Source organism: Cibotium barometz, chromosome 24 (genome assembly GCF_041138505.1).
Source record: "Cibotium barometz isolate CiBa-2024 chromosome 24, ASM4113850v1, whole genome shotgun sequence".
Lineage (NCBI taxonomy): Eukaryota > Viridiplantae > Streptophyta > Polypodiopsida > Cyatheales > Cibotiaceae > Cibotium > Cibotium barometz.
Genome location: NC_141069.1, coordinates 12,639,955 through 12,667,385, shown reverse-complemented (window position 1 = coordinate 12,667,385; position 27,431 = coordinate 12,639,955).

The following is a 27,431-nucleotide window of genomic DNA, read 5'->3' as shown; positions in this document are numbered from 1 at the left end:
ATTGCCTGTAGAAGATTCATTTATAATTTTAAGATTAAGAATACACTCAAATTTATACTAAGTTCACCTAAAAAAATTCACTCAAGTGTATATTTTGTACACCCTAACATTTCAAACCATTTAAATAAAGGGAGAGAAACTATGGTCACACTTTAAACTTATGAGAGGACAAATACATTATGAGATGACTTACCCCTTCAGGGAAAGGGATGATACTTGATGCCCCATGCTACCCAACACAGTCTTCAGGAGGACAAGAAATGTATATACAAGAGACAATATTTGATTCATGCAAACTAATTCTAAATTGTTAAATCTATAGAAATGTTAACTATGAATATACTTTTTCACAAGCAAGATGCATGCATGATCAATAGCGCGGCGATCTTTCGCCCTTCGAGACGATCATGCCCTACACAAAGCCAACGATGTCGATTCACCTTCAATTAATGCAGCTGCCTCAAATCCAATATGACCAACTCAAATCCATATGGTTCTTTCTTCGATGGGTCCAAGCTCTCCCAAACTTGGATGACTTAGATCTCTTAGATATCAGCGAATGATCGGGATCATCTAATGGAACATATGCTTTCAATTGAGAGACTTGGAACACATCATGCATACATGTAGTTGCCGGTAGCATCAACTTGTAAGTCACTTGCCCCACTCTTCTCTGCACTTTGTATGGACCATAATATCTATGAGCCAATTTGGTGTTGGTATTACCCTTGAGAGATGCATATCTTGATTCGGGAATGTATAAAAGCACCCAATCCCCTTCTTTGAGCTCCACAAATCTCCTGTGGTATTGCTTCATACTCCTTTAAGCAAGCTTTAAATTGTCCTTGGATTGTTGTAGAAGTGTTTTCATCATTTGAGCCTCATTCTTTGCGTTTCGATTTGTAACCTCTTCTTTGTTGATCGCCATTGGTACACTCGCTATCCATAGATGGCCTTAAAAGATGACACTCCAATTCTCAAATGATTTGTACTATAAAATTGTGCCAAAAGGCAACCAATCATCCCATGCATGTTGAGTGTCATGGGCAATAGTGTCTCAATACATGTCCACTCACTTATTAACTCTCTCTATTTGCCCATCCATTTTTGGGTGATAGAGGCGATGCTAGGAGTCAATTTGGTCCCCACAAGGTCAAACAGAGTCCTCCAACATGAACCCGTAGATTTGGCATCTCTATCACTCTCACAAGTTATTAAGACATTCCAGGTAATTTGAAGACATGTTGCATAGATTGTCTTACGGAAGGAACGAGATTAACTACTCCTAGAGGGTTAGGGGGGGGCTCAAGATTGGGGATGAACAAGTTGAAACTACCTGGCTAGGGTTTTTGGGGGATTGATGAAACAAGCTTAATGGTGGTGGCGAGTTAGCTATTTATGGTGTAGTTATCACTACATAAGTGAGAGTTTGGGTTATTGTGAGACATAGTTGTGTAGATGCACCACTGAAGGTTTGGTTTGAACCGGGAGAGCAGACCTGCTCATGCCATGCACATGGCGAGTATGTAGGTTGGCATGTCGAATAAAAGAGAAGTTTTGATTAATCCTTGCTAACACCTTGATACAATGTCCCAAAAATTCCTAGTATGACTCCCATCCATCAACACATTATAGAGCTCGGCCCTCGTAAATGAGAAAGAAACAAACATTATATAGAGCTAGGCCCTTGTAAATAATGAGAGAGAGAGAGAGAGAGAGAGAGAGAGAGAGAGACATTATAGAGCCAGGGCCTTAAGGATAAATGAGAAATACACGCAATTATTCTCTTAAGCTCAGTTCTCTCTCAAGTAGTTTGGCGTCTCTTATCCTTGTAGCATTAAAAATTTATATTTAAAAAGGACGCCTCAGAGCACATGCATTAACTAAGCATATATTGAATTTCTCCTATGATGCCTCACTCCACCACATTGAGACTTCAAAGAAATTATACGAACACCTTTATCCTCCACTTCCAAAGAACACTTGACAACACAATCCTTGCGATATATCCATTATAATATTAAAAAAAATATTATAATTTAAACAATATTCTTTAAGGTCGTATATCACTTTCATTAAATTGAAACTCTTAAAACCATTTCACTTGTGTATGTAAAAGAACATTATATTTAGAAATAGGATATATAGAATAAATATTTGAACATAAATTTAGGAAATTATTGCCTGTAGAAGATTCATTTATAATTTTAAGATTAAGAATACACTCAAATTTATACTAAGTTCACCTAAAAAAATTCACTCAAGTTTATATTTTGTACACCCTAACATTTCAAACCATTTAAATAAAGGGAGAGAAACTATGGTCACACTTTAAACCTATGAGAGGACAAATACATTATGAGATGACTTACCTCTTCAGGGAAAGGGATGATACTTGATGCCCCATGCTACCCAACACAGTGTTCAGGACAAGAAATGTATATACAAGAGACAATATTTGATTCATGCAAACTAATTCTAAATTGTTAAATCTATAAAAATGTTAACTATGAATATACTTTTTCACAAGCAAGATGCATGCATGATCAATAGCGCGGCGATCTTTCGCCCTTCGAGACGATCATGCCCTACACAAAGCCAACGATGTCGATTCACCTTCAATTAATGCAGCTGCCTCAAATCCAATATGACCAACTCAAATCCATATGGTTCTTTCTTCGATGGGTCCAAGCTCTCCCAAACTTGGATGACTTAGATCTCTTAGATATCAGCGAATGATCGGGATCATCTAATGGAACATATGCTTTCAATTGAGAGACTTGGAACACATCATGCATACATGTAGTTGCCGGTAGCATCAACTTGTAAGTCACTTGCCCCACTCTTCTCTGCACTTTGTATGGACCATAATATCTATGAGCCAATTTGGTGTTGGTATTACCCTTGAGAGATGCATATCTTGATTCGGGAATGTATAAAAGCACCCAATCCCCTTCTTTGAGCTCCACAAATCTCCTGTGGTATTGCTTCATACTCCTTTAAGCAAGCTTTAAATTGTCCTTGGATTGTTGTAGAAGTGTTTTCATCATTTGAGCCTCATTCTTTGCATTTCGATTTGTAACCTCTTCTTTGTTGATCGCCATTGGTACACTCGCTATCCATAGATGGCCTTAAAAGATGACACTCCAATTCTCAAATGATTTGTACTATAAAATTGTGCCAAAAGGCAACCAATCATCCCATGCATGTTGAGTGTCATGGGCAATAGTGTCTCAATACATGTCCACTCACTTATTAACTCTCTCTATTTGCCCATCCATTTTTGGGTGATAGAGGCGATGCTAGGAGTCAATTTGGTCCCCACAAGGTCAAACAGAGTCCTCCAACATGAACCCGTAGATTTGGCATCTCTATCACTCTCACAAGTTATTAAGACATTCTAGGTAATTTGAAGACATGTTGCATAGATTGTCTTACGGAAGGAACGAGATTAACTACTCCTAGAGGGTTAGGGGGGGGCTCAAGATTGGGGATGAACAAGTTGAAACTACCTGGCTAGGGTTTTTGGGGGATTGATGAAACAAGCTTAATGGTGGTGGCGAGTTAGCTATTTATGGTGTAGTTATCACTACATAAGTGAGAGTTTGGGTTATTGTGAGACATAGTTGTGTAGATGCACCACTGAAGGTTTGGTTTGAACCGGGAGAGTAGACCTGCTCATGCCATGCACATGGCGAGTATGTAGGTTGGCATGTCGAATAAAAGAGAAGTTTTGATTAATCCTTGCTAACACCTTGATACAATGTCCCAAAAATTCCTAGTATGACTCCCATCCATCAACACATTATAGAGCTCGGCCCTCGTAAATGAGAAAGAAACAAACATTATATAGAGCTAGGCCCTTGTAAATAATGAGAGAGAGAGAGAGAGAGAAACGTTATAGAGCCAGGGCCTTAAGGATAAATGAGAAATACATGCAATTATTCTTATAAGTTCAGTTCTCTCTCAAGTAGTTTGGCGTCTCTTATCCTTGTAGCATTAAAAATTTGTATTTAAAAAGGACGCCTCAGAGCACATGCGTTAACTAAGCATATATTGAATTTCTCCTATGATGCCTCACTCCACCACATTGAGACTTCAAAGAAATTATACGAACACCTTTATCCTCCACTTCCAAAGAACACTTGACAACACAATCCTTGCGATATATCCATTATGTTATTAAAAAATAACATTATAATTTAAACAATATTCTTTAACGTTGTATATCACTTTCATTAAATTGAAACTCTTAAAACCATTTCATTTGTGTATGTAAAAAAACATTATATTTAGAAATAGGATATATAGAATAAATATTTACACTTAAATTTATGAAATTATTGTTGTAGAAGATTGATTTATAATTTTAAGATTAAGAATACACTCAAATTTATTCTAAGTTCACCTAAAAAAATTCACTCAAGTGTATATTTTGTACACCCTAACATTTCAAACCATTTAAATAAAGGGAGAGAAACTATGGTCACACTTTAAACTTATGAGAGGACAAATACATTATGAGATGACTTACCCCTTCAGGGAAAGGGATGATACTTGATGCCCCATGCTACCCAACACAGTCTTCAGGAGGACAAGAAATGTATATACAAGAGACAATATTTGATTCATGCAAACTAATTCTAAATTGTTAAATCTATAGAAATGTTAACTATGAATATACTTTTTCACAAGCAAGATGCATGCATGATCAATAGCGTGGCGATCTTTCGCCCTTCGAGATGATCATGCCCTACACAAAGCCAACGATGTCGATTCACCTTCAATTAATGCAGCTACCTCAAATCCAATATGACCAACTCAAATCCATATGGTTCTTTCTTCGATGGGGCCAAGCTCTCCCAAACTTGGATGACTTAGATCTCTTAGATATCAGCGAATGATCGAGATCATCTAATGGAACATATGCTTTCAATTGAGAGACTTGGAACACATCATGCATACATGTAGTTGCCGGTAGCATCAACTTGTAAGTCACTTGCCCCACTCTTCTCTGCACTTTGTATGGACCATAATATCTATGAGCCAATTTGGTGTTGGTATTACCCTTGAGAGATGCATATCTTGATTCGGGAATGTATAAAAGCACCCAATCCCCTTCTTTGAGCTCCACAAATCTCCTGTGGTATTGCTTCATACTCCTTTAAGCAAGCTTTAAATTGTCCTTGGATTGTTGTAGAAGTGTTTTCATCATTTGAGCCTCATTCTTTGCGTTTCGATTTGTAACCTCTTCTTTGTTGATCGCCATTGGTACACTCGCTATCCATAGATGGCCTTAAAAGATGACACTCCAATTCTCAAATGATTTGTACTATAAAATTGTGCCAAAAGGCAACCAATCATCCCATGCATGTTGAGTGTCATGGGCAATAGTGTCTCAATACATGTCCACTCACTTATTAACTCTCTCTATTTGCCCATCCATTTTTGGGTGATAGAGGCGATGCTAGGAGTCAATTTGGTCCCCACAAGGTCAAACAGAGTCCTCCAACATGAACCCGTAGATTTGGCATCTCTATCACTCTCACAAGTTATTAAGACATTCCAGGTAATTTGAAGACATGTTGCATAGATTGTCTTACGGAAGGAATGAGATTAACTACTCCTAGAGGGTTAGGGGGGGGCTCAAGATTGGGGATGAACAAGTTGAAACTACCTGGCTAGGGTTTTTGGGGAAACAAGCTTAATGGTGGTGGCGAGTTAGCTATTTATGGTGTAGTTATCACTACATAAGTGAGAGTTTGGGTTATTGTGAGACATAGTTGTGTAGATGCACCACTGAAGGTTTGGTTTGAACCGGGAGAGCAGACCTGCTCATGCCATGCACATGGCGAGTATGTAGGTTGGCATGTCGAATAAAAGAGAAGTTTTGATTAATCCTTGCTAACACCTTGATACAATGTCCCAAAAATTCCTAGTATGACTCCCATCCATCAACACATTATAGAGCTCGGCCCTCGTAAATGAGAAAGAAACAAACATTATATAGAGCTAGGTCCTTGTAAATAATGAGAGAGAGAGAGAGAGAGAGAGAGAGAGAGAGACATTATAGAGCCAGGGCCTTAAGGATAAATGAGAAATACACGCAATTATTCTCTTAAGCTCAGTTCTCTCTCAAGTAGTTTGGCGTCTCTTATCCTTGTAACATTAAAAATTTATATTTAAAAAGGACGCCTCAGAGCACATGCATTAACTAAGCATATATTGAATTTCTCCTATGATGCCTCATTCCACCACATTGAGACTTCAAAGAAATTATACGAACACCTTTATCCTCCACTTCCAAAGAACACTTGACAACACAATCCTTGCGATATATCCATTATAATATTAAAAAAAATATTATAATTTAAACAATATTCTTTAAGGTCGTATATCACTTTCATTAAATTGAAACTCTTAAAACCATTTCACTTGTGTATGTAAAAGAACATTATATTTAGAAATAGGATATATAGAATAAATATTTACACATAAATTTAGGAAATTATTGCCTGTAGAAGATTCAGTTATAATTTTAAGATTAAGAATACACTCAAATTTATACTAAGTTCACCTAAAAAAATTCACTCAAGTTTATATTTTGTACACCCTAACATTTCAAACCATTTAAATAAAGGGAGAGAAACTATGGTCACACTTTAAACCTATGAGAGGACAAATACATTATGAGATGACTTACCTCTTCAGGGAAAGGGATGATACTTGATGCCCCATGCTACCCAACACAGTGTTCAGGACAAGAAATGTATATACAAGAGACAATATTTGATTCATGCAAACTAATTCTAAATTGTTAAATCTATAAAAATGTTAACTATGAATATACTTTTTCACAAGCAAGATGCATGCATGATCAATAGCGCGGCGATCTTTCGCCCTTCGAGACGATCATGCCCTACACAAAGCCAACGATGTCGATTCACCTTCAATTAATGCAGCTGCCTCAAATCCAATATGACCAACTCAAATCCATATGGTTCTTTCTTCGATGGGTCCAAGCTCTCCCAAACTTGGATGACTTAGATCTCTTAGATATCAGCGAATGATCGGGATCATCTAATGGAACATATGCTTTCAATTGAGAGACTTGGAACACATCATGCATACATGTAGTTGCCGGTAGCATCAACTTGTAAGTCACTTGCCCCACTCTTCTCTGCACTTTGTATGGACCATAATATCTATGAGCCAATTTGGTGTTGGTATTACCCTTGAGAGATGCATATCTTGATTCGGGAATGTATAAAAGCACCCAATCCCCTTCTTTGAGCTCCACAAATCTCCTGTGGTATTGCTTCATACTCCTTTAAGCAAGCTTTAAATTGTCCTTGGATTGTTGTAGAAGTGTTTTCATCATTTGAGCCTCATTCTTTGCGTTTCGATTTGTAACCTCTTCTTTGTTGATCGCCATTGGTACATTCGCTATCCATAGATGGCCTTAAAAGATGACACTCCAATTCTCAAATGATTTGTACTATAAAATTGTGCCAAAAGGCAACCAATCATCCCATGCATGTTGAGTGTCATGGGCAATAGTGTCTCAATACATGTCCACTCACTTATTAACTCTCTCTATTTGCCCATCCATTTTTGGGTGATAGAGGCGATGCTAGGAGTCAATTTGGTCCCCACAAGGTCAAACAGAGTCCTCCAACATGAACCCGTAGATTTGGCATCTCTATCACTCTCACAAGTAATTAAGACATTCCAGGTAATTTGAAGACATGTTGCATAGATTGTCTTACGGAAGGAACGAGATTAACTACTCCTAGAGGGTTAGGGGGGGGCTCAAGATTGGGGATGAACAAGTTGAAACTACCTGGCTAGAGTTTTTGGGGGATTGATGAAACAAGCTTAATGGTGGTGGCGAGTTAGCTATTTATGGTGTAGTTATCACTACATAAGTGAGAGTTTGGGTTATTGTGAGACATAGTTGTGTAGATGCACCACTGAAGGTTTGGTTTGAACCGGGAGAGCAGACCTGCTCATGCCATGCACATGGCGAGTATGTAGGTTGGCATGTCGAATAAAAGAGAAGTTTTGATTAATCCTTGCTAACACCTTGATACAATGTCCCAAAAATTCCTAGTATGACTCCCATCCATCAACACATTATAGAGCTCGGCCCTCGTAAATGAGAAAGAAACAAACATTATATAGAGCTAGGCCCTTGTAAATAATGAGAGAGAGAGAGAGAGAGAGAGAGAGAGAGAGAGAGAGAGAGAAACATTATAGAGCCAGGGCCTTAAGGATAAATGAGAAATACACGCAATTATTCTCTTAAGCTCAGTTCTCTCTCAAGTAGTTTGGCGTCTCTTATCCTTGTAGCATTAAAAATTTATATTTAAAAAGGATGCCTCAGAGCACATGCATTAACTAAGCATATATTGAATTTCTCCTATGATGCCTCACTCCACCACATTGAGACTTCAAAGAAATTATACGAACACCTTTATCCTCCACTTCCAAAGAACACTTGACAACACAATCCTTGCGATATATCCATTATAATATTAAAAAAAATATTATAATTTAAACAATATTCTTTAAGGTCGTATATCACTTTCATTAAATTGAAACTCTTAAAACCATTTCACTTGTGTATGTAAAAGAACATTATATTTAGAAATAGGATATATAGAATAAATATTTACACATAAATTTATGAAATTATTGCCTGTAGAAGATTCATTTATAATTTTAAGATTAAGAATACACTCAAATTTATACTAAGTTCACCTAAAAAAATTCACTCAAGTTTATATTTTGTACACCCTAACATTTCAAACCATTTAAATAAAGGGAGAGAAACTATGGTCACACTTTAAACCTATGAGAGGACAAATACATTATGAGATGACTTACCTCTTCAGGGAAAGGGATGATACTTGATGCCCCATGCTACCCAACACAGTGTTCAGGACAAGAAATGTATATACAAGAGACAATATTTGATTCATGCAAACTAATTCTAAATTGTTAAATCTATAAAAATGTTAACTATGAATATACTTTTTCACAAGCAAGATGCATGCATGATCAATAGCGCGGCGATCTTTCGCCCTTCGAGACGATCATGCCCTACACAAAGCCAACGATGTCGATTCACCTTCAATTAATGCAGCTGCCTCAAATCCAATATGACCAACTCAAATCCATATGGTTCTTTCTTCGATGGGTCCAAGCTCTCCCAAACTTGGATGACTTAGATCTCTTAGATATCAGCGAATGATCGGGATCATCTAATGGAACATATGCTTTCAATTGAGAGACTTGGAACACATCATGCATACATGTAGTTGCCGGTAGCATCAACTTGTAAGTCACTTGCCCCACTCTTCTCTGCACTTTGTATGGACCATAATATCTATGAGCCAATTTGGTGTTGGTATTACCCTTGAGAGATGCATATCTTGATTCGGGAATGTATAAAAGCACCCAATCCCCTTCTTTGAGCTCCACAAATCTCCTGTGGTATTGCTTCATACTCCTTTAAGCAAGCTTTAAATTGTCCTTGGATTGTTGTAGAAGTGTTTTCATCATTTGAGCCTCATTCTTTGCATTTCGATTTGTAACCTCTTCTTTGTTGATCGCCATTGGTACACTCGCTATCCATAGATGGCCTTAAAAGATGACACTCCAATTCTCAAATGATTTGTACTATAAAATTGTGCCAAAAGGCAACCAATCATCCCATGCATGTTGAGTGTCATGGGCAATAGTGTCTCAATACATGTCCACTCACTTATTAACTCTCTCTATTTGCCCATCCATTTTTGGGTGATAGAGGCGATGCTAGGAGTCAATTTGGTCCCCACAAGGTCAAACAGAGTCCTCCAACATGAACCCGTAGATTTGGCATCTCTATCACTCTCACAAGTTATTAAGACATTCCAGGTAATTTGAAGACATGTTGCATAGATTGTCTTACGGAAGGAACGAGATTAACTACTCCTAGAGGGTTAGGGGGGGGCTCAAGATTGGGGATGAACAAGTTGAAACTACCTGGCTAGGGTTTTTGGGGGATTGATGAAACAAGCTTAATGGTGGTGGCGAGTTAGCTATTTATGGTGTAGTTATCACTACATAAGTGAGAGTTTGGGTTATTGTGAGACATAGTTGTGTAGATGCACCACTGAAGGTTTGGTTTGAACCGGGAGAGCAGACCTGCTCATGCCATGCACATGGCGAGTATGTAGGTTGGCATGTCGAATAAAAGAGAAGTTTTGATTAATCCTTGCTAACACCTTGATACAATGTCCCCAAAATTCCTAGTATGACTCCCATCCATCAACACATTATAGAGCTCGGCCCTCGTAAATGAGAAAGAAACAAGCATTATATAGAGCTAGGCCCTTGTAATTAATGAGAGAGAAAGAGAGAGAGAAACATTATAGAGCCAGGGCCTTAAGGATAAATGAGAAATACATGCAATTATTCTTATAAGTTCAGTTCTCTCTCAAGTAGTTTGGCGTCTCTTATCCTTGTAGCATTAAAAATTTGTATTTAAAAAGGACGCCTCAGAGCACATGCGTTAACTAAGCATATATTGAATTTCTCCTATGATGCCTCACTCCACCACATTGAGACTTCAAAGAAATTATACGAACACCTTTATCCTCCACTTCCAAAGAACACTTGACAACACAATCCTTGCGATATATCCATTATGTTATTAAAAAATAACATTATAATTTAAACAATATTCTTTAACGTCGTATATCACTTTCATTAAATTGAAACTCTTAAAACCATTTCATTTGTGTATGTAAAAAAACATTATATTTAGAAATAGGATATATAGAATAAATATTTACACTTAAATTTATGAAATTATTGTTGTAGAAGATTGATTTATAATTTTAAGATTAAGAATACACTCAAATTTATTCTAAGTTCACCTAAAAAAATTCACTCAAGTGTATATTTTGTACACCCTAACATTTCAAACCATTTAAATAAAGGGAGAGAAACTATGGTCACACTTTAAACTTATGAGAGGACAAATACATTATGAGATGACTTACCCCTTCAGGGAAAGGGATGATACTTGATGCCCCATGCTACCCAACACAGTCTTCAGGAGGACAAGAAATGTATATACAAGAGACAATATTTGATTCATGCAAACTAATTCTAAATTGTTAAATCTATAGAAATGTTAACTATGAATATACTTTTTCACAAGCAAGATGCATGCATGATCAATAGCGTGGCGATCTTTCGCCCTTCGAGATGATCATGCCCTACACAAAGCCAACAATGTCAATTCACCTTCAATTAATGCAGCTACCTCAAATCCAATATGACCAACTCAAATCCATATGGTTCTTTCTTCGATGGGGCCAAGCTCTCCCAAACTTGGATGACTTAGATCTCTTAGATATCAGCGAATGATCGAGATCATCTAATGGAACATATGCTTTCAATTGAGAGACTTGGAACACATCATGCATACATGTAGTTGCCGGTAGCATCAACTTGTAAGTCACTTGCCCCACTCTTCTCTGCACTTTGTATGGACCATAATATCTATGAGCCAATTTGGTGTTGGTATTACCCTTGAGAGATGCATATCTTGATTCGGGAATGTATAAAAGCACCCAATCCCCTTCTTTGAGCTCCACAAATCTCCTGTGGTATTGCTTCATACTCCTTTAAGCAAGCTTTAAATTGTCCTTGGATTGTTGTAGAAGTGTTTTCATCATTTGAGCCTCATTCTTTGCGTTTCGATTTGTAACCTCTTCTTTGTTGATCGCCATTGGTACACTCGCTATCCATAGATGGCCTTAAAAGATGACACTCCAATTCTCAAATGATTTGTACTATAAAATTGTGCCAAAAGGCAACCAATCATCCCATGCATGTTGAGTGTCATGGGCAATAGTGTCTCAATACATGTCCACTCACTTATTAACTCTCTCTATTTGCCCATCCATTTTTGGGTGATAGAGGTGATGCTAGGAGTCAATTTGGTCCCCACAAGGTCAAACAGAGTCCTCCAACATGAACCCGTAGATTTGGCATCTCTATCACTCTCACAAGTTATTAAGACATTCCAGGTAATTTGAAGACATGTTGCATAGATTGTCTTACGGAAGGAACGAGATTAACTACTCCTAGAGGGTTAGGGGGGGCTCAAGATTGGGGATGAACAAGTTGAAACTACCTGGCTAGGGTTTTTGGGGGATTGATGAAACAAGCTTAATGGTGGTGGCGAGTTAGCTATTTATGGTGTAGTTATCACTACATAAGTGAGAGTTTGGATATTGTGAGACATAGTTGTGTAGATGCACCACTGAAGGTTTGGTTTGAAACGGGAGAGCAGACCTGCTCATGCCATGCACATGGCGAGTATGTAGGTTGGCATGTCGAATAAAAGAGAAGTTTTGATTAATCCTTGCTACAACCTTGATACAATGTCCCAAAAATTCCTAGTATGACTCGCATCCATCAACACATTATAGAGCTAGGCCCTTGTAAATGAGAAAGAAACAAACATTATATAGAGCTAGGCCCTTGTAAATAATGAGAGAGAGAGAGAGAGAGAGAAACATTATAGAGCCAGGGCCTTAAGGATAAATGAGAAATACATGCAATTATTCTTATAAGTTCAGTTCTCTCTCAAGTAGTTTGGCGTCTCTTATCCTTGTAGCATTAAAAATTTATATTTAAAAAGGACGCCTCAGAGCACATGCGTTAACTAAGCATATATTGAATTTCTCCTATGATGCCTCACTCCACCACATTGAGACTTCAAAGAAATTATACGAACACCTTTATCCTCCACTTCCAAAGAACACTTGACAACACAATCCTTGCGATATATCCATTATGTTATTAAAAAATAACATTATAATTTAAACAATATTCTTTAACGTCGTATATCACTTTCATTAAATTGAAACTCTTAAAATCATTTCATTTGTGTATGTAAAAAAACATTATATTTAGAAATAGGATATATAGAATAAATATTTACACTTAAATTTATGAAATTATTGTTGTAGAAGATTGATTTATAATTTTAAGATTAAGAATACACTCAAATTTATTCTAAGTTCACCTAAAAAAATTCACTCAAGTGTATATTTTGTACACCCTAACATTTCAAACCATTTAAATAAAGGGAGAGAAACTATGGTCACACTTTAAACTTATGAGAGGACAAACACACTATGAGATGACTTACCCCTTCAGGGAAAGGGATGATACTTGATGCCCCATGCTACCCAACACAGTCTTCAGGAGGACAAGAAATGTATATACAAGAGACAATATTTGATTCATGCAAACTAATTCTAAATTGTTAAATCTATAGAAATGTTAACTATGAATATGATTTTTCACAAGCAAGATGCATGCATGATCAATAGCGTGGCGATCTTTTGCCCTTCGAGATGATCATGCCCTACACAAAGCCAACGATGTCAATTCACCTTCAATTAATGCAGCTACCTCAAATCCAATATGACCAACTCAAATCCATATGGTTCTTTCTTCGATGGGGCCAAGCTCTCCCAAACTTGGATGACTTAGATATCAGCGAATGATCGAGATCATCTAATGGAACATATGCTTTCAATTGAGAGACTTGGAACACATCATGCATACATGTAGTTGCCGGTAGCATCAACTTGTAAGTCACTTGCCCCACTCTTCTCTGCACTTTGTATGGACCATAATATCTATGAGCCAATTTGGTGTTGGTATTACCCTTGAGAGATGCATATCTTGATTCGGGAATGTATAAAAGCACCCAATCCCCTTCTTTGAGCTCCACAAATCTCCTGTGGTATTGCTTCATACTCCTTTAAGCAAGCTTTAAATTGTCCTTGGATTGTTGTAGAAGTGTTTTCATCATTTGAGCCTCATTCTTTGCGTTTCGATTTGTAACCTCTTCTTTGTTGATCGCCATTGGTACATTCGCTATCCATAGATGGCCTTAAAAGATGACACTCCAATTCTCAAATGATTTGTACTATAAAATTGTGCCAAAAGGCAACCAATCATCCCATGCATGTTGAGTGTCATGGGCAATAGTGTCTCAATACATGTCCACTCACTTATTAACTCTCTCTATTTGCCCATCCATTTTTGGGTGATAGAGGCGATGCTAGGAGTCAATTTGGTCCCCACAAGCTCAAACAGAGTCCTCCAACATGAACCCGTAGATTTGGCATCTCTATCACTCTCACAAGTTATTAAGACATTCCAGGTAATTTGAAGACATGTTGCATAGATTGTCTTACGGAAGGAACGAGATTAACTACTCCTAGAGGGTTAGGGGGGGGCTCAAGATTGGGGATGAACAAGTTGAAACTACCTGGCTAGGGTTTTTGGGGGATTGATGAAACAAGCTTAATGGTGGTGGCGAGTTAGCTATTTATGGTGTAGTTATCACTACATAAGTGAGAGTTTGGGTTATTGTGAGACATAGTTGTGTAGATGCACCAGTGAAGGTTTGGTTTGAACCGGGAGAGCAGACCTGCTCATGCCATGCACATGGCGAGTATGTAGGTTGGCATGTCGAATAAAAGAGAAGTTTTGATTAATCCTTGCTAACACCTTGATACAATGTCCCAAAAATTCCTAGTATGACTCCCATCCATCAACACATTATAGAGCTCGGCCCTCATAAATGAGAAAGAAACAAACATTATATAGAGCTAGGCCCTTGTAAATAATGAGAGAGAGAGAGAGAGAGAGAGAGAGAGAGAGAGAGAGAAACATTATAGAGCCAGGGCCTTAAGGATAAATGAGAAATACACACAATTATTCTCTTAAGCTCAGTTCTCTCTCAAGTAGTTTGGCGTCTCTTATCCTTGTAGCATTAAAAATTTATATTTAAAAAGGACGCCTCAGAGCACATGCATTAACTAAGCATATATTGAATTTCTCCTATGATGCCTCACTCCACCACATTGAGACTTCAAAGAAATTATACGAACACCTTTATCCTCCACTTCCAAAGAACACTTGACAACACAATCCTTGCGATATATCCATTATAATATTAAAAAAAATATTATAATTTAAACAATATTCTTTAAGGTCGTATATCACTTTCATTAAATTGAAACTCTTAAAACCATTTCACTTGTGTATGTAAAAGAACATTATATTTAGAAATAGGATATATAGAATAAATATTTACACATAAATTTATGAAATTATTGCCTGTAGAAGATTCATTTATAATTTTAAGATTAAGAATACACTCAAATTTATACTAAGTTCACCTAAAAAAATTCACTCAAGTTTATATTTTGTACACCCTAACATTTCAAACCATTTAAATAAAGGGAGAGAAACTATGGTCACACTTTAAACCTATGAGAGGACAAATACATTATGAGATGACTTACCTCTTCAGGGAAAGGGATGATACTTGATGCCCCATGCTACCCAACACAGTCTTCAGGACAAGAAATGTATATACAAGAGACAATATTTGATTCATGCAAACTAATTCTAAATTGTTAAATCTATAAAAATGTTAACTATGAATATACTTTTTCACAAGCAAGATGCATGCATGATCAATAGCGCGGCGATCTTTCGCCCTTCGAGACGATCATGCCCTACACAAAGCCAACGATGTCGATTCACCTTCAATTAATGCAGCTGCCTCAAATCCAATATGACCAACTCAAATCCATATGGTTCTTTCTTCGATGGGTCCAAGCTCTCCCAAACTTGGATGACTTAGATCTCTTAGATATCAGCGAATGATCGGGATCATCTAATGGAACATATGCTTTCAATTGAGAGACTTGGAACACATCATGCATACATGTAGTTGCCGGTAGCATCAACTTGTAAGTCACTTGCCCCACTCTTCTCTGCACTTTGTATGGACCATAATATCTATGAGCCAATTTGGTGTTGGTATTACCCTTGAGAGATGCATATCTTGATTCGGGAATGTATAAAAGCACCCAATCCCCTTCTTTGAGCTCCACAAATCTCCTGTGGTATTGCTTCATACTCCTTTAAGCAAGCTTTAAATTGTCCTTGGATTGTTGTAGAAGTGTTTTCATCATTTGAGCCTCATTCTTTGCATTTCGATTTGTAACCTCTTCTTTGTTGATCGCCATTGGTACACTCGCTATCCATAGATGGCCTTAAAAGATGACACTCCAATTCTCAAATGATTTGTACTATAAAATTGTGCCAAAAGGCAACCAATCATCCCATGCATGTTGAGTGTCATGGGCAATAGTGTCTCAATACATGTCCACTCACTTATTAACTCTCTCTATTTGCCCATCTATTTTTGGGTGATAGAGGCGATGCTAGGTGTCAATTTGGTCCCCACAAGCTCAAACAGAGTCCTCCAACATGAACCCGTAGATTTGGCATCTCTATCACTCTCACAAGTTATTAAGACATTCCAGGTAATTTGAAGACATGTTGCATAGATTGTCTTACGGAAGGAACGAGATTAACTAATCCTAGAGGGTTAGGGGGGGGCTCAAGATTGGGGATGAACAAGTTGAAACTACCTGGCTAGGGTTTTTGGGGGATTGATGAAACAAGCTTAATGGTGGTGGCGAGTTAGCTATTTATGGTGTAGTTATCACTACATAAGTGAGAGTTTGGATATTGTGAGACATAGTTGTGTAGATGCACCACTGAAGGTTTGGTTTGAACCGGGAGAGCAGACCTGCTCATGCCATGCACATGGCGAGTATGTAGGTTGGCATGTCGAATAAAAGAGAAGTTTTGATTAATCCTTGCTACAACCTTGATACAATGTCCCCAAAATTCCTAGTATGACTCGCATCCATCAACACATTATAGAGCTAGGCCCTCGTAAATGAGAAAGAAACAAGCATTATATAGAGCTAGGCCCTTGTAATTAATGAGAGAGAGAGAGAGAGAGAGAAACATTATAGAGCCAGGGCCTTAAGGATAAATGAGAAATACATGCAATTATTCTTATAAGTTCAGTTCTCTCTCAAGTAGTTTGGCGTCTCTTATCCTTGTAGCATTAAAAAGTTGTATTTAAAAAGGACGCCTCAGAGCACATGCGTTAACTAAGCATATATTGAATTTCTCCTATGATGCCTCACTCCACCACATTGAGACTTCAAAGAAATTATACGAACACCTTTATCCTCCACTTCCAAAGAACACTTGACAACACAATCCTTGCGATATATCCATTATGTTATTAAAAAATAACATTATAATTTAAACAATATTCTTTAACGTCGTATATCACTTTCATTAAATTGAAACTCTTAAAACCATTTCATTTGTGTATGTAAAAAAACATTATATTTAGAAATAGGATATATAGAATAAATATTTACACTTAAATTTATGAAATTATTGTTGTAGAAGATTGATTTATAATTTTAAGATTAAGAATACACTCAAATTTATTCTAAGTTCACCTAAAAAAATTCACTCAAGTGTATATTTTGTACACCCTAACATTTCAAACCATTTAAATAAAGGGAGAGAAACTATGGTCACACTTTAAACTTATGAGAGGACAAATACATTATGAGATGACTTACCCCTTCAGGGAAAGGGATGATACTTGATGCCCCATGCTACCCAACACAGTCTTCAGGAGGACAAGAAATGTATATACAAGAGACAATATTTGATTCATGCAAACTAATTCTAAATTGTTAAATCTATAGAAATGTTAACTATGAATATACTTTTTCACAAGCAAGATGCATGCATGATCAATAGCGTGGCGATCTTTCGCCCTTCGAGATGATCATGCCCTACACAAAGCCAACAATGTCAATTCACCTTCAATTAATGCAGCTACCTCAAATCCAATATGACCAACTCAAATCCATATGGTTCTTTCTTCGATGGGGCCAAGCTCTCCCAAACTTGGATGACTTAGATCTCTTAGATATCAGCGAATGATCGAGATCATCTAATGGAACATATGCTTTCAATTGAGAGACTTGGAACACATCATGCATACATGTAGTTGCCGGTAGCATCAACTTGTAAGTCACTTGCCCCACTCTTCTCTGCACTTTGTATGGACCATAATATCTATGAGCCAATTTGGTGTTGGTATTACCCTTGAGAGATGCATATCTTGATTCGGGAATGTATAAAAGCACCCAATCCCCTTCTTTGAGCTCCACAAATCTCCTGTGGTATTGCTTCATACTCCTTTAAGCAAGCTTTAAATTGTCCTTGGATTGTTGTAGAAGTGTTTTCATCATTTGAGCCTCATTCTTTGCGTTTCGATTTGTAACCTCTTCTTTGTTGATCGCCATTGGTACACTCGCTATCCATAGATGGCCTTAAAAGATGACACTCCAATTCTCAAATGATTTGTACTATAAAATTGTGCCAAAAGGCAACCAATCATCCCATGCATGTTGAGTGTCATGGGCAATAGTGTCTCAATACATGTCCACTCACTTATTAACTCTCTCTATTTGCCCATCCATTTTTGGGTGATAGAGGTGATGCTAGGAGTCAATTTGGTCCCCACAAGGTCAAACAGAGTCCTCCAACATGAACCCGTAGATTTGGCATCTCTATCACTCTCACAAGTTATTAAGACATTCCAGGTAATTTGAAGACATGTTGCATAGATTGTCTTACGGAAGGAACGAGATTAACTACTCCTAGAGGGTTAGGGGGGGCTCAAGATTGGGGATGAACAAGTTGAAACTACCTGGCTAGGGTTTTTGGGGGATTGATGAAACAAGCTTAATGGTGGTGGCGAGTTAGCTATTTATGGTGTAGTTATCACTACATAAGTGAGAGTTTGGATATTGTGAGACATAGTTGTGTAGATGCACCACTGAAGGTTTGGTTTGAACCGGGAGAGCAGACCTGCTCATGCCATGCACATGGCGAGTATGTAGGTTGGCATGTCGAATAAAAGAGAAGTTTTGATTAATCCTTGCTACAACCTTGATACAATATCCCAAAAATTCCTAGTATGACTCGCATCCATCAACACATTATAGAGCTAGGCCCTTGTAAATGAGAAAGAAACAAACATTATATAGAGCTAGGCCCTTGTAAATAATGAGAGAGAGAGAGAGAGAGAGAAACATTATAGAGCCAGGGCCTTAAGGATAAATGAGAAATACATGCAATTATTCTTATAAGTTCAGTTCTCTCTCAAGTAGTTTGGCGTCTCTTATCCTTGTAGCATTAAAAAGTTATATTTAAAAAGGACGCCTCAGAGCACATGCGTTAACTAAGCATATATTGAATTTCTCCTATGATGCCTCACTCCACCACATTGAGACTTCAAAGAAATTATACGAACACCTTTATCCTCCACTTCCAAAGAACACTTGACAACACAATCCTTGCGATATATCCATTATGTTATTAAAAAATAACATTATAATTTAAACAATATTCTTTAACGTCGTATATCACTTTCATTAAATTGAAACTCTTAAAATCATTTCATTTGTGTATGTAAAAAAACATTATATTTAGAAATAGGATATATAGAATAAATATTTACACTTAAATTTATGAAATTATTGTTGTAGAAGATTGATTTATAATTTTAAGATTAAGAATACACTCAAATTTATTCTAAGTTCACCTAAAAAAATTCACTCAAGTGTATATTTTGTACACCCTAACATTTCAAACCATTTAAATAAAGGGAGAGAAACTATGGTCACACTTTAAACTTATGAGAGGACAAACACACTATGAGATGACTTACCCCTTCAGGGAAAGGGATGATACTTGATGCCCCATGCTACCCAACACAGTCTTCAGGAGGACAAGAAATGTATATACAAGAGACAATATTTGATTCATGCAAACTAATTCTAAATTGTTAAATCTATAGAAATGTTAACTATGAATATGATTTTTCACAAGCAAGATGCATGCATGATCAATAGCGTGGCGATCTTTTGCCCTTCGAGATGATCATGCCCTACACAAAGCCAACGATGTCAATTCACCTTCAATTAATGCAGCTACCTCAAATCCAATATGACCAACTCAAATCCATATGGTTCTTTCTTCGATGGGGCCAAGCTCTCCCAAACTTGGATGACTTAGATATCAGCGAATGATCGAGATCATCTAATGGAACATATGCTTTCAATTGAGAGACTTGGAACACATCATGCATACATGTAGTTGCCGGTAGCATCAACTTGTAAGTCACTTGCCCCACTCTTCTCTGCACTTTGTATGGACCATAATATCTATGAGCCAATTTGGTGTTGGTATTACCCTTGAGAGATGCATATCTTGATTCGGGAATGTATAAAAGCACCCAATCCCCTTCTTTGAGCTCCACAAATCTCCTGTGGTATTGCTTCATACTCCTTTAAGCAAGCTTTAAATTGTCCTTGGATTGTTGTAGAAGTGTTTTCATCATTTGAGCCTCATTCTTTGCGTTTCGATTTGTAACCTCTTCTTTGTTGATCGCCATTGGTACATTCGCTATCCATAGATGGCCTTAAAAGATGACACTCCAATTCTCAAATGATTTGTACTATAAAATTGTGCCAAAAGGCAACCAATCATCCCATGCATGTTGAGTGTCATGGGCAATAGTGTCTCAATACATGTCCACTCACTTATTAACTCTCTCTATTTGCCCATCCATTTTTGGGTGATAGAGGCGATGCTAGGAGTCAATTTGGTCCCCACAAGCTCAAACAGAGTCCTCCAACATGAACCCGTAGATTTGGCATCTCTATCACTCTCACAAGTTATTAAGACATTCCAGGTAATTTGAAGACATGTTGCATAGATTGTCTTACGGAAGGAACGAGATTAACTACTCCTAGAGGGTTAGGGGGGGGCTCAAGATTGGGGATGAACAAGTTGAAACTACCTGGCTAGGGTTTTTGGGGGATTGATGAAACAAGCTTAATGGTGGTGGCGAGTTAGCTATTTATGGTGTAGTTATCACTACATAAGTGAGAGTTTGGGTTATTGTGAGACATAGTTGTGTAGATGCACCAGTGAAGGTTTGGTTTGAACCGGGAGAGCAGACCTGCTCATGCCATGCACATGGCGAGTATGTAGGTTGGCATGTCGAATAAAAGAGAAGTTTTGATTAATCCTTGCTAACACCTTGATACAATGTCCCAAAAATTCCTAGTATGACTCCCATCCATCAACACATTATAGAGCTCGGCCCTCGTAAATGAGAAAGAAACAAACATTATATAGAGCTAGGCCCTTGTAAATAATGAGAGAGAGAGAGAGAGAGAGAGAGAGAGAGAGAGAGAGAGAGAGAAACATTATAGAGCCAGGGCCTTAAGGATAAATGAGAAATACACACAATTATTCTCTTAAGCTCAGTTCTCTCTCAAGTAGTTTGGCGTCTCTTATCCTTGTAGCATTAAAAATTTATATTTAAAAAGGACGCCTCAGAGCACATGCATTAACTAAGCATATATTGAATTTCTCCTATGATGCCTCACTCCACCACATTGAGACTTCAAAGAAATTATACGAACACCTTTATCCTCCACTTCCAAAGAACACTTGACAACACAATCCTTGCGATATATCCATTATAATATTAAAAAATAATATTATAATTTAAACAATATTCTTTAAGGTCGTATATCACTTTCATTAAATTGAAACTCTTAAAACCATTTCACTTGTGTATGTAAAAGAACATTATATTTAGAAATAGGATATATAGAATAAATATTTACACATAAATTTATGAAATTATTGCCTGTAGAAGATTCATTTATAATTTTAAGATTAAGAATACACTCAAATTTATACTAAGTTCACCTAAAAAAATTCACTCAAGTTTATATTTTGTACACCCTAACATTTCAAACCATTTAAATAAAGGGAGAGAAACTATGGTCACACTTTAAACCTATGAGAGGACAAATACATTATGAGATGACTTACCTCTTCAGGGAAAGGGATGATACTTGATGCCCCATGCTACCCAACACAGTCTTCAGGACAAGAAATGTATATACAAGAGACAATATTTGATTCATGCAAACTAATTCTAAATTGTTAAATCTATAAAAATGTTAACTATGAATATACTTTTTCACAAGCAAGATGCATGCATGATCAATAGCGCGGCGATCTTTCGCCCTTCGAGACGATCATGCCCTACACAAAGCCAACGATGTCGATTCACCTTCAATTAATGCAGCTGCCTCAAATCCAATATGACCAACTCAAATCCATATGGTTCTTTCTTCGATGGGTCCAAGCTCTCCCAAACTTGGATGACTTAGATCTCTTAGATATCAGCGAATGATCGGGATCATCTAATGGAACATATGCTTTCAATTGAGAGACTTGGAACACATCATGCATACATGTAGTTGCCGGTAGCATCAACTTGTAAGTCACTTGCCCCACTCTTCTCTGCACTTTGTATGGACCATAATATCTATGAGCCAATTTGGTGTTGGTATTACCCTTGAGAGATGCATATCTTGATTCGGGAATGTATAAAAGCACCCAATCCCCTTCTTTGAGCTCCACAAATCTCCTGTGGTATTGCTTCATACTCCTTTAAGCAAGCTTTAAATTGTCCTTGGATTGTTGTAGAAGTGTTTTCATCATTTGAGCCTCATTCTTTGCATTTCGATTTGTAACCTCTTCTTTGTTGATCACCATTGGTACACTCGCTATCCATAGATGGCCTTAAAAGATGACACTCCAATTCTCAAATGATTTGTACTATAAAATTGTGCCAAAAGGCAACCAATCATCCCATGCATGTTGAGTGTCATGGGCAATAGTGTCTCAATACATGTCCACTCACTTATTAACTCTCTCTATTTGCCCATCTATTTTTGGGTGATAGAGGCGATGCTAGGTGTCAATTTGGTCCCCACAAGCTCAAACAGAGTCCTCCAACATGAACCCGTAGATTTGGCATCTCTATCACTCTCACAAGTTATTAAGACATTCCAGGTAATTTGAAGACATGTTGCATAGATTGTCTTACGGAAGGAATGAGATTAACTAATCCTAGAGGGTTAGGGGGGGGCTCAAGATTGGGGATGAACAAGTTGAAACTACCTGGCTAGGGTTTTTGGGGGATTGATGAAACAAGCTTAATGGTGGTGGCGAGTTAGCTATTTATGGTGTAGTTATCACTACATAAGTGAGAGTTTGGATATTGTGAGACATAGTTGTGTAGATGCACCACTGAAGGTTTGGTTTGAACCGGGAGAGCAGACCTGCTCATGCCATGCACATGGCGAGTATGTAGGTTGGCATGTCGAATAAAAGAGAAGTTTTGATTAATCCTTGCTACAACCTTGATACAATGTCCCAAAAATTCCTAGTATGACTCGCATCCATCAACACATTATAGAGCTAGGCCCTTGTAAATGAGAAAGAAACAAACATTATATAGAGCTAGGCCCTTGTAAATAATGAGAGAGAGAGAGAGAGAGAGAAACATTATAGAGCCAGGGCCTTAAGGATAAATGAGAAATACATGCAATTATTCTTATAAGTTCAGTTCTCTCTCAAGTAGTTTGGCGTCTCTTATCCTTGTAGCATTAAAAAGTTATATTTAAAAAGGACGCCTCAGAGCACATGCGTTAACTAAGCATATATTGAATTTCTCCTATGATGCCTCACTCCACCACATTGAGACTTCAAAGAAATTATACGAACACCTTTATCCTCCACTTCCAAAGAACACTTGACAACACAATCCTTGCGATATATCCATTATGTTATTAAAAAATAACATTATAATTTAAACAATATTCTTTAACGTCGTATATCACTTTCATTAAATTGAAACTCTTAAAACCATTTCATTTGTGTATGTAAAAAAACATTATATTTAGAAATAGGATATATAGAATAAATATTTACACTTAAATTTATGAAATTATTGTTGTAGAAGATTGATTTATAATTTAAGAATTAAGAATACACTCAAATTTATTCTAAGTTCACCTAAAAAAATTCACTCAAGTGTATATTTTGTACACCCTAACATTTCAAACCATTTAAATAAAGGGAGAGAAACTATGGTCACACTTTAAACTTATGAGAGGACAAACACACTATGAGATGACTTACCCCTTCAGGGAAAGGGATGATACTTGATGCCCCATGCTACCCAACACAGTCTTCAGGAGGACAAGAAATGTATATACAAGAGACAATATTTGATTCATGCAAACTAATTCTAAATTGTTAAATCTATAGAAATGTTAACTATGAATATGATTTTTCACAAGCAAGATGCATGCATGATCAATAGCGTGGCGATCTTTTGCCCTTCGAGATGATCATACACTACACAAAGCCAACGATGTCAATTCACCTTCAATTAATGCAGCTACCTCAAATCCAATATGACCAACTCAAATCCATATGGTTCTTTCTTCGATGGGGCCAAGCTCTCCCAAACTTGGATGACTTAGATCTCTTAGATATCAGCGAATGATCGAGATCATCTAATGGAGCATATGCTTTCAATTGAGAGACTTGGAACACACATGCATACATGTAGTTGCCGGTAGCATCAACTTGTAAGTCACTTGCCCCACTCTTCTCTGCACTTTGTATGGACCATAATATCTATGAGCCAATTTGGTGTTGGTATTACCCTTGAGAGATGCATATCTTGATTCGGGAATGTATAAAAGCACCCAATCCCCTTCTTTGAGCTCCACAAATCTCCTGTGGTATTGCTTCATACTCCTTTAAGCAAGCTTTAAATTGTCCTTGGATTGTTGTAGAAGTGTTTTCATCATTTGAGCCTCATTCTTTGCGTTTCGATTTGTAACCTCTTCTTTGTTGATCGCCATTGGTACATTCGCTATCCATAGATGGCCTTAAAAGATGACACTCCAATTCTCAAATGATTTGTACTATAAAATTGTGCCAAAAGGCAACCAATCATCCCATGCATGTTGAGTGTCATGGGCAATAGTGTCTCAATACATGTCCACTCACTTATTAACTCTCTCTATTTGCCCATCCATTTTTGGGTGATAGAGGCGATGCTAGGAGTCAATTTGGTCCCCACAAGCTCAAACAGAGTCCTCCAACATGAACCCGTAGATTTGGCATCTCTATCACTCTCACAAGTTATTAAGACATTCCAGGTAATTTGAAGACATGTTGCATAGATTGTCTTACGGAAGGAACGAGATTAACTACTCCTAGAGGGTTAGGGGGGGGCTCAAGATTGGGGATGAACAAGTTGAAACTACCTGGCTAGGGTTTTTGGGGGATTGATGAAACAAGCTTAATGGTGGTGGCGAGTTAGCTATTTATGGTGTAGTTATCACTACATAAGTGAGAGTCCGGGTTATTGTGAGACATAGTTGTGTAGATGCACCACTGAAGGTTTGGTTTGAACCGGGAGAGCAGACCTGCTCATGCCATGCACATGGCGAGTATGTAGGTTGGCATGTCGAATAAAAGAGAAGTTTTGATTAATCCTTGCTAACACCTTGATACAATGTCCCAAAAATTCCTAGTATGACTCCCATCCATCAACACATTATAGAGCTCGGCCCTCGTAAATGAGAAAGAAACAAACATTATATAGAGCTAGGCCCTTGTAAATAATGAGAGAGAGAGAGAGAGAGAGAGAGAGAGAGAGAGAGAGAGAGAGAAACATTATAGAGCCAGGGCCTTAAGGATAAATGAGAAATACACACAATTATTCTCTTAAGCTCAGTTCTCTCTCAAGTAGTTGGGCGTCTCTTATCCTTGTAGCATTAAAAATTTATATTTAAAAAGGACGCCTCAGAGCACATGCATTGACTAAGCATATATTGAATTTCTCCTATGATGCCTCACTCCACCACATTGAGACTTCAAAGAAATTATACGAACACCTTTATCCTCCACTTCCAAAGAACACTTGACAACACAATCCTTGCGATATATCCATTATAATATTAAAAAAAATATTATAATTTAAACAATATTCTTTAAGGTCGTATATCACTTTCATTAAATTGAAACTCTTAAAACCATTTCACTTGTGTATGTAAAAGAACATTATATTTAGAAATAGGATATATAGAATAAATATTTACACATAAATTTATGAAATTATTGCCTGTAGAAGATTCATTTATAATTTTAAGATTAAGAATACACTCAAATTTATACTAAGTTCACCTAAATAAATTCACTCAAGTTTATATTTTGTACACCCTAACATTTCAAACCATTTAAATAAAGGGAGAGAAACTATGGTCACACTTTAAACCTATGAGAGGACAAATACATTATGAGATGACTTGTAAGATTCCTCCCCCACCCCCTTTTTGATGTCTAGTATATTCCCCTGTAATCAATTCCCTTTTCTGAAATATAAGAGATCTTGTTTGTGGTTGTTTTAACCTAGAGAGAGAAAATATTCTAGAGAGAGAATATTCAGATTTTGAATATTTTTGGATAGAAAAATATCTCTTATAATTCAGATGAGTTTCCCTGAAACAGAAATTTTAAAAAAAAAATTTCCAATGTGCAATTGGAATTAAATGGAAATAGGTATAAAGAACCTTAGCCTAAGGGTCTAGATTTTCATAAATCTTTAGACTATGGTCCAATTAAGGTTTCTATGGGCCAATAGCATCAATCCATGTGTAGGGAGGAGATAAATCCAAATTGTAAAAGAAGATACCCAAAAATGAGTAAATGCTCACATAAGATGAAGAGTTGAAAATGTACAAGGTTTATTAGTAAATAAACACATATGTAAGGAAGGGGAGTTCTTTAAAGGAGGTGCATATTTCACATAAGATGAAGAGTTGAAAATGTACAAGGTTTATTAGTAAATAAACACATATGTAAGGAAGGGGAGTTCTTTAAAGGAGGTGCATATTTCACATAAGATGAAGAGTTGAAAATGTACAAGGTTTATTAGTAAATAAACACATATGTAAGGAAGGGGAGTTCTTTAAAGGAGGTGCATATTTCACATAAGATGAAGAGTTGAAAATGTACAAGGCTTATTAGTAAAAAAACTATGACACATGTGTAAGGAAGAGGAGTTCTTTAAAGGAGGTGCATATTTCACATAAGATGAAGAGTTGAAAATGTACAAGGTTTATTAGTAAAAAAAACTATGAGCAATACAATTTTGACACATATGTAAGGAAGGGGAATTCTTTAAAGGAGGTGCATATTTCACATGCTTGAATGAGTTTTAAACTCATAAAAATTGAGATATTTCATCTCTCCTCTCTCCTCATTCAAGTCTAGTTCCAAAAAGTTAGCTTAACTGACCTAAAAATGGTCAAAAAGTGACCAAACTGACTTGGAAAATTCTAGAATCAGTTTGTTTGGTTAGGAGCTCAAATTTTCCTATAAATAGAAGCCTCCCCTTGTTGAAAAAAATATAGTCTCTTATGCCTTGTTACTCTACTCTACCTAAGCCAAAACATATAGTCTCTTATGCTTTGTTACTCTACTCC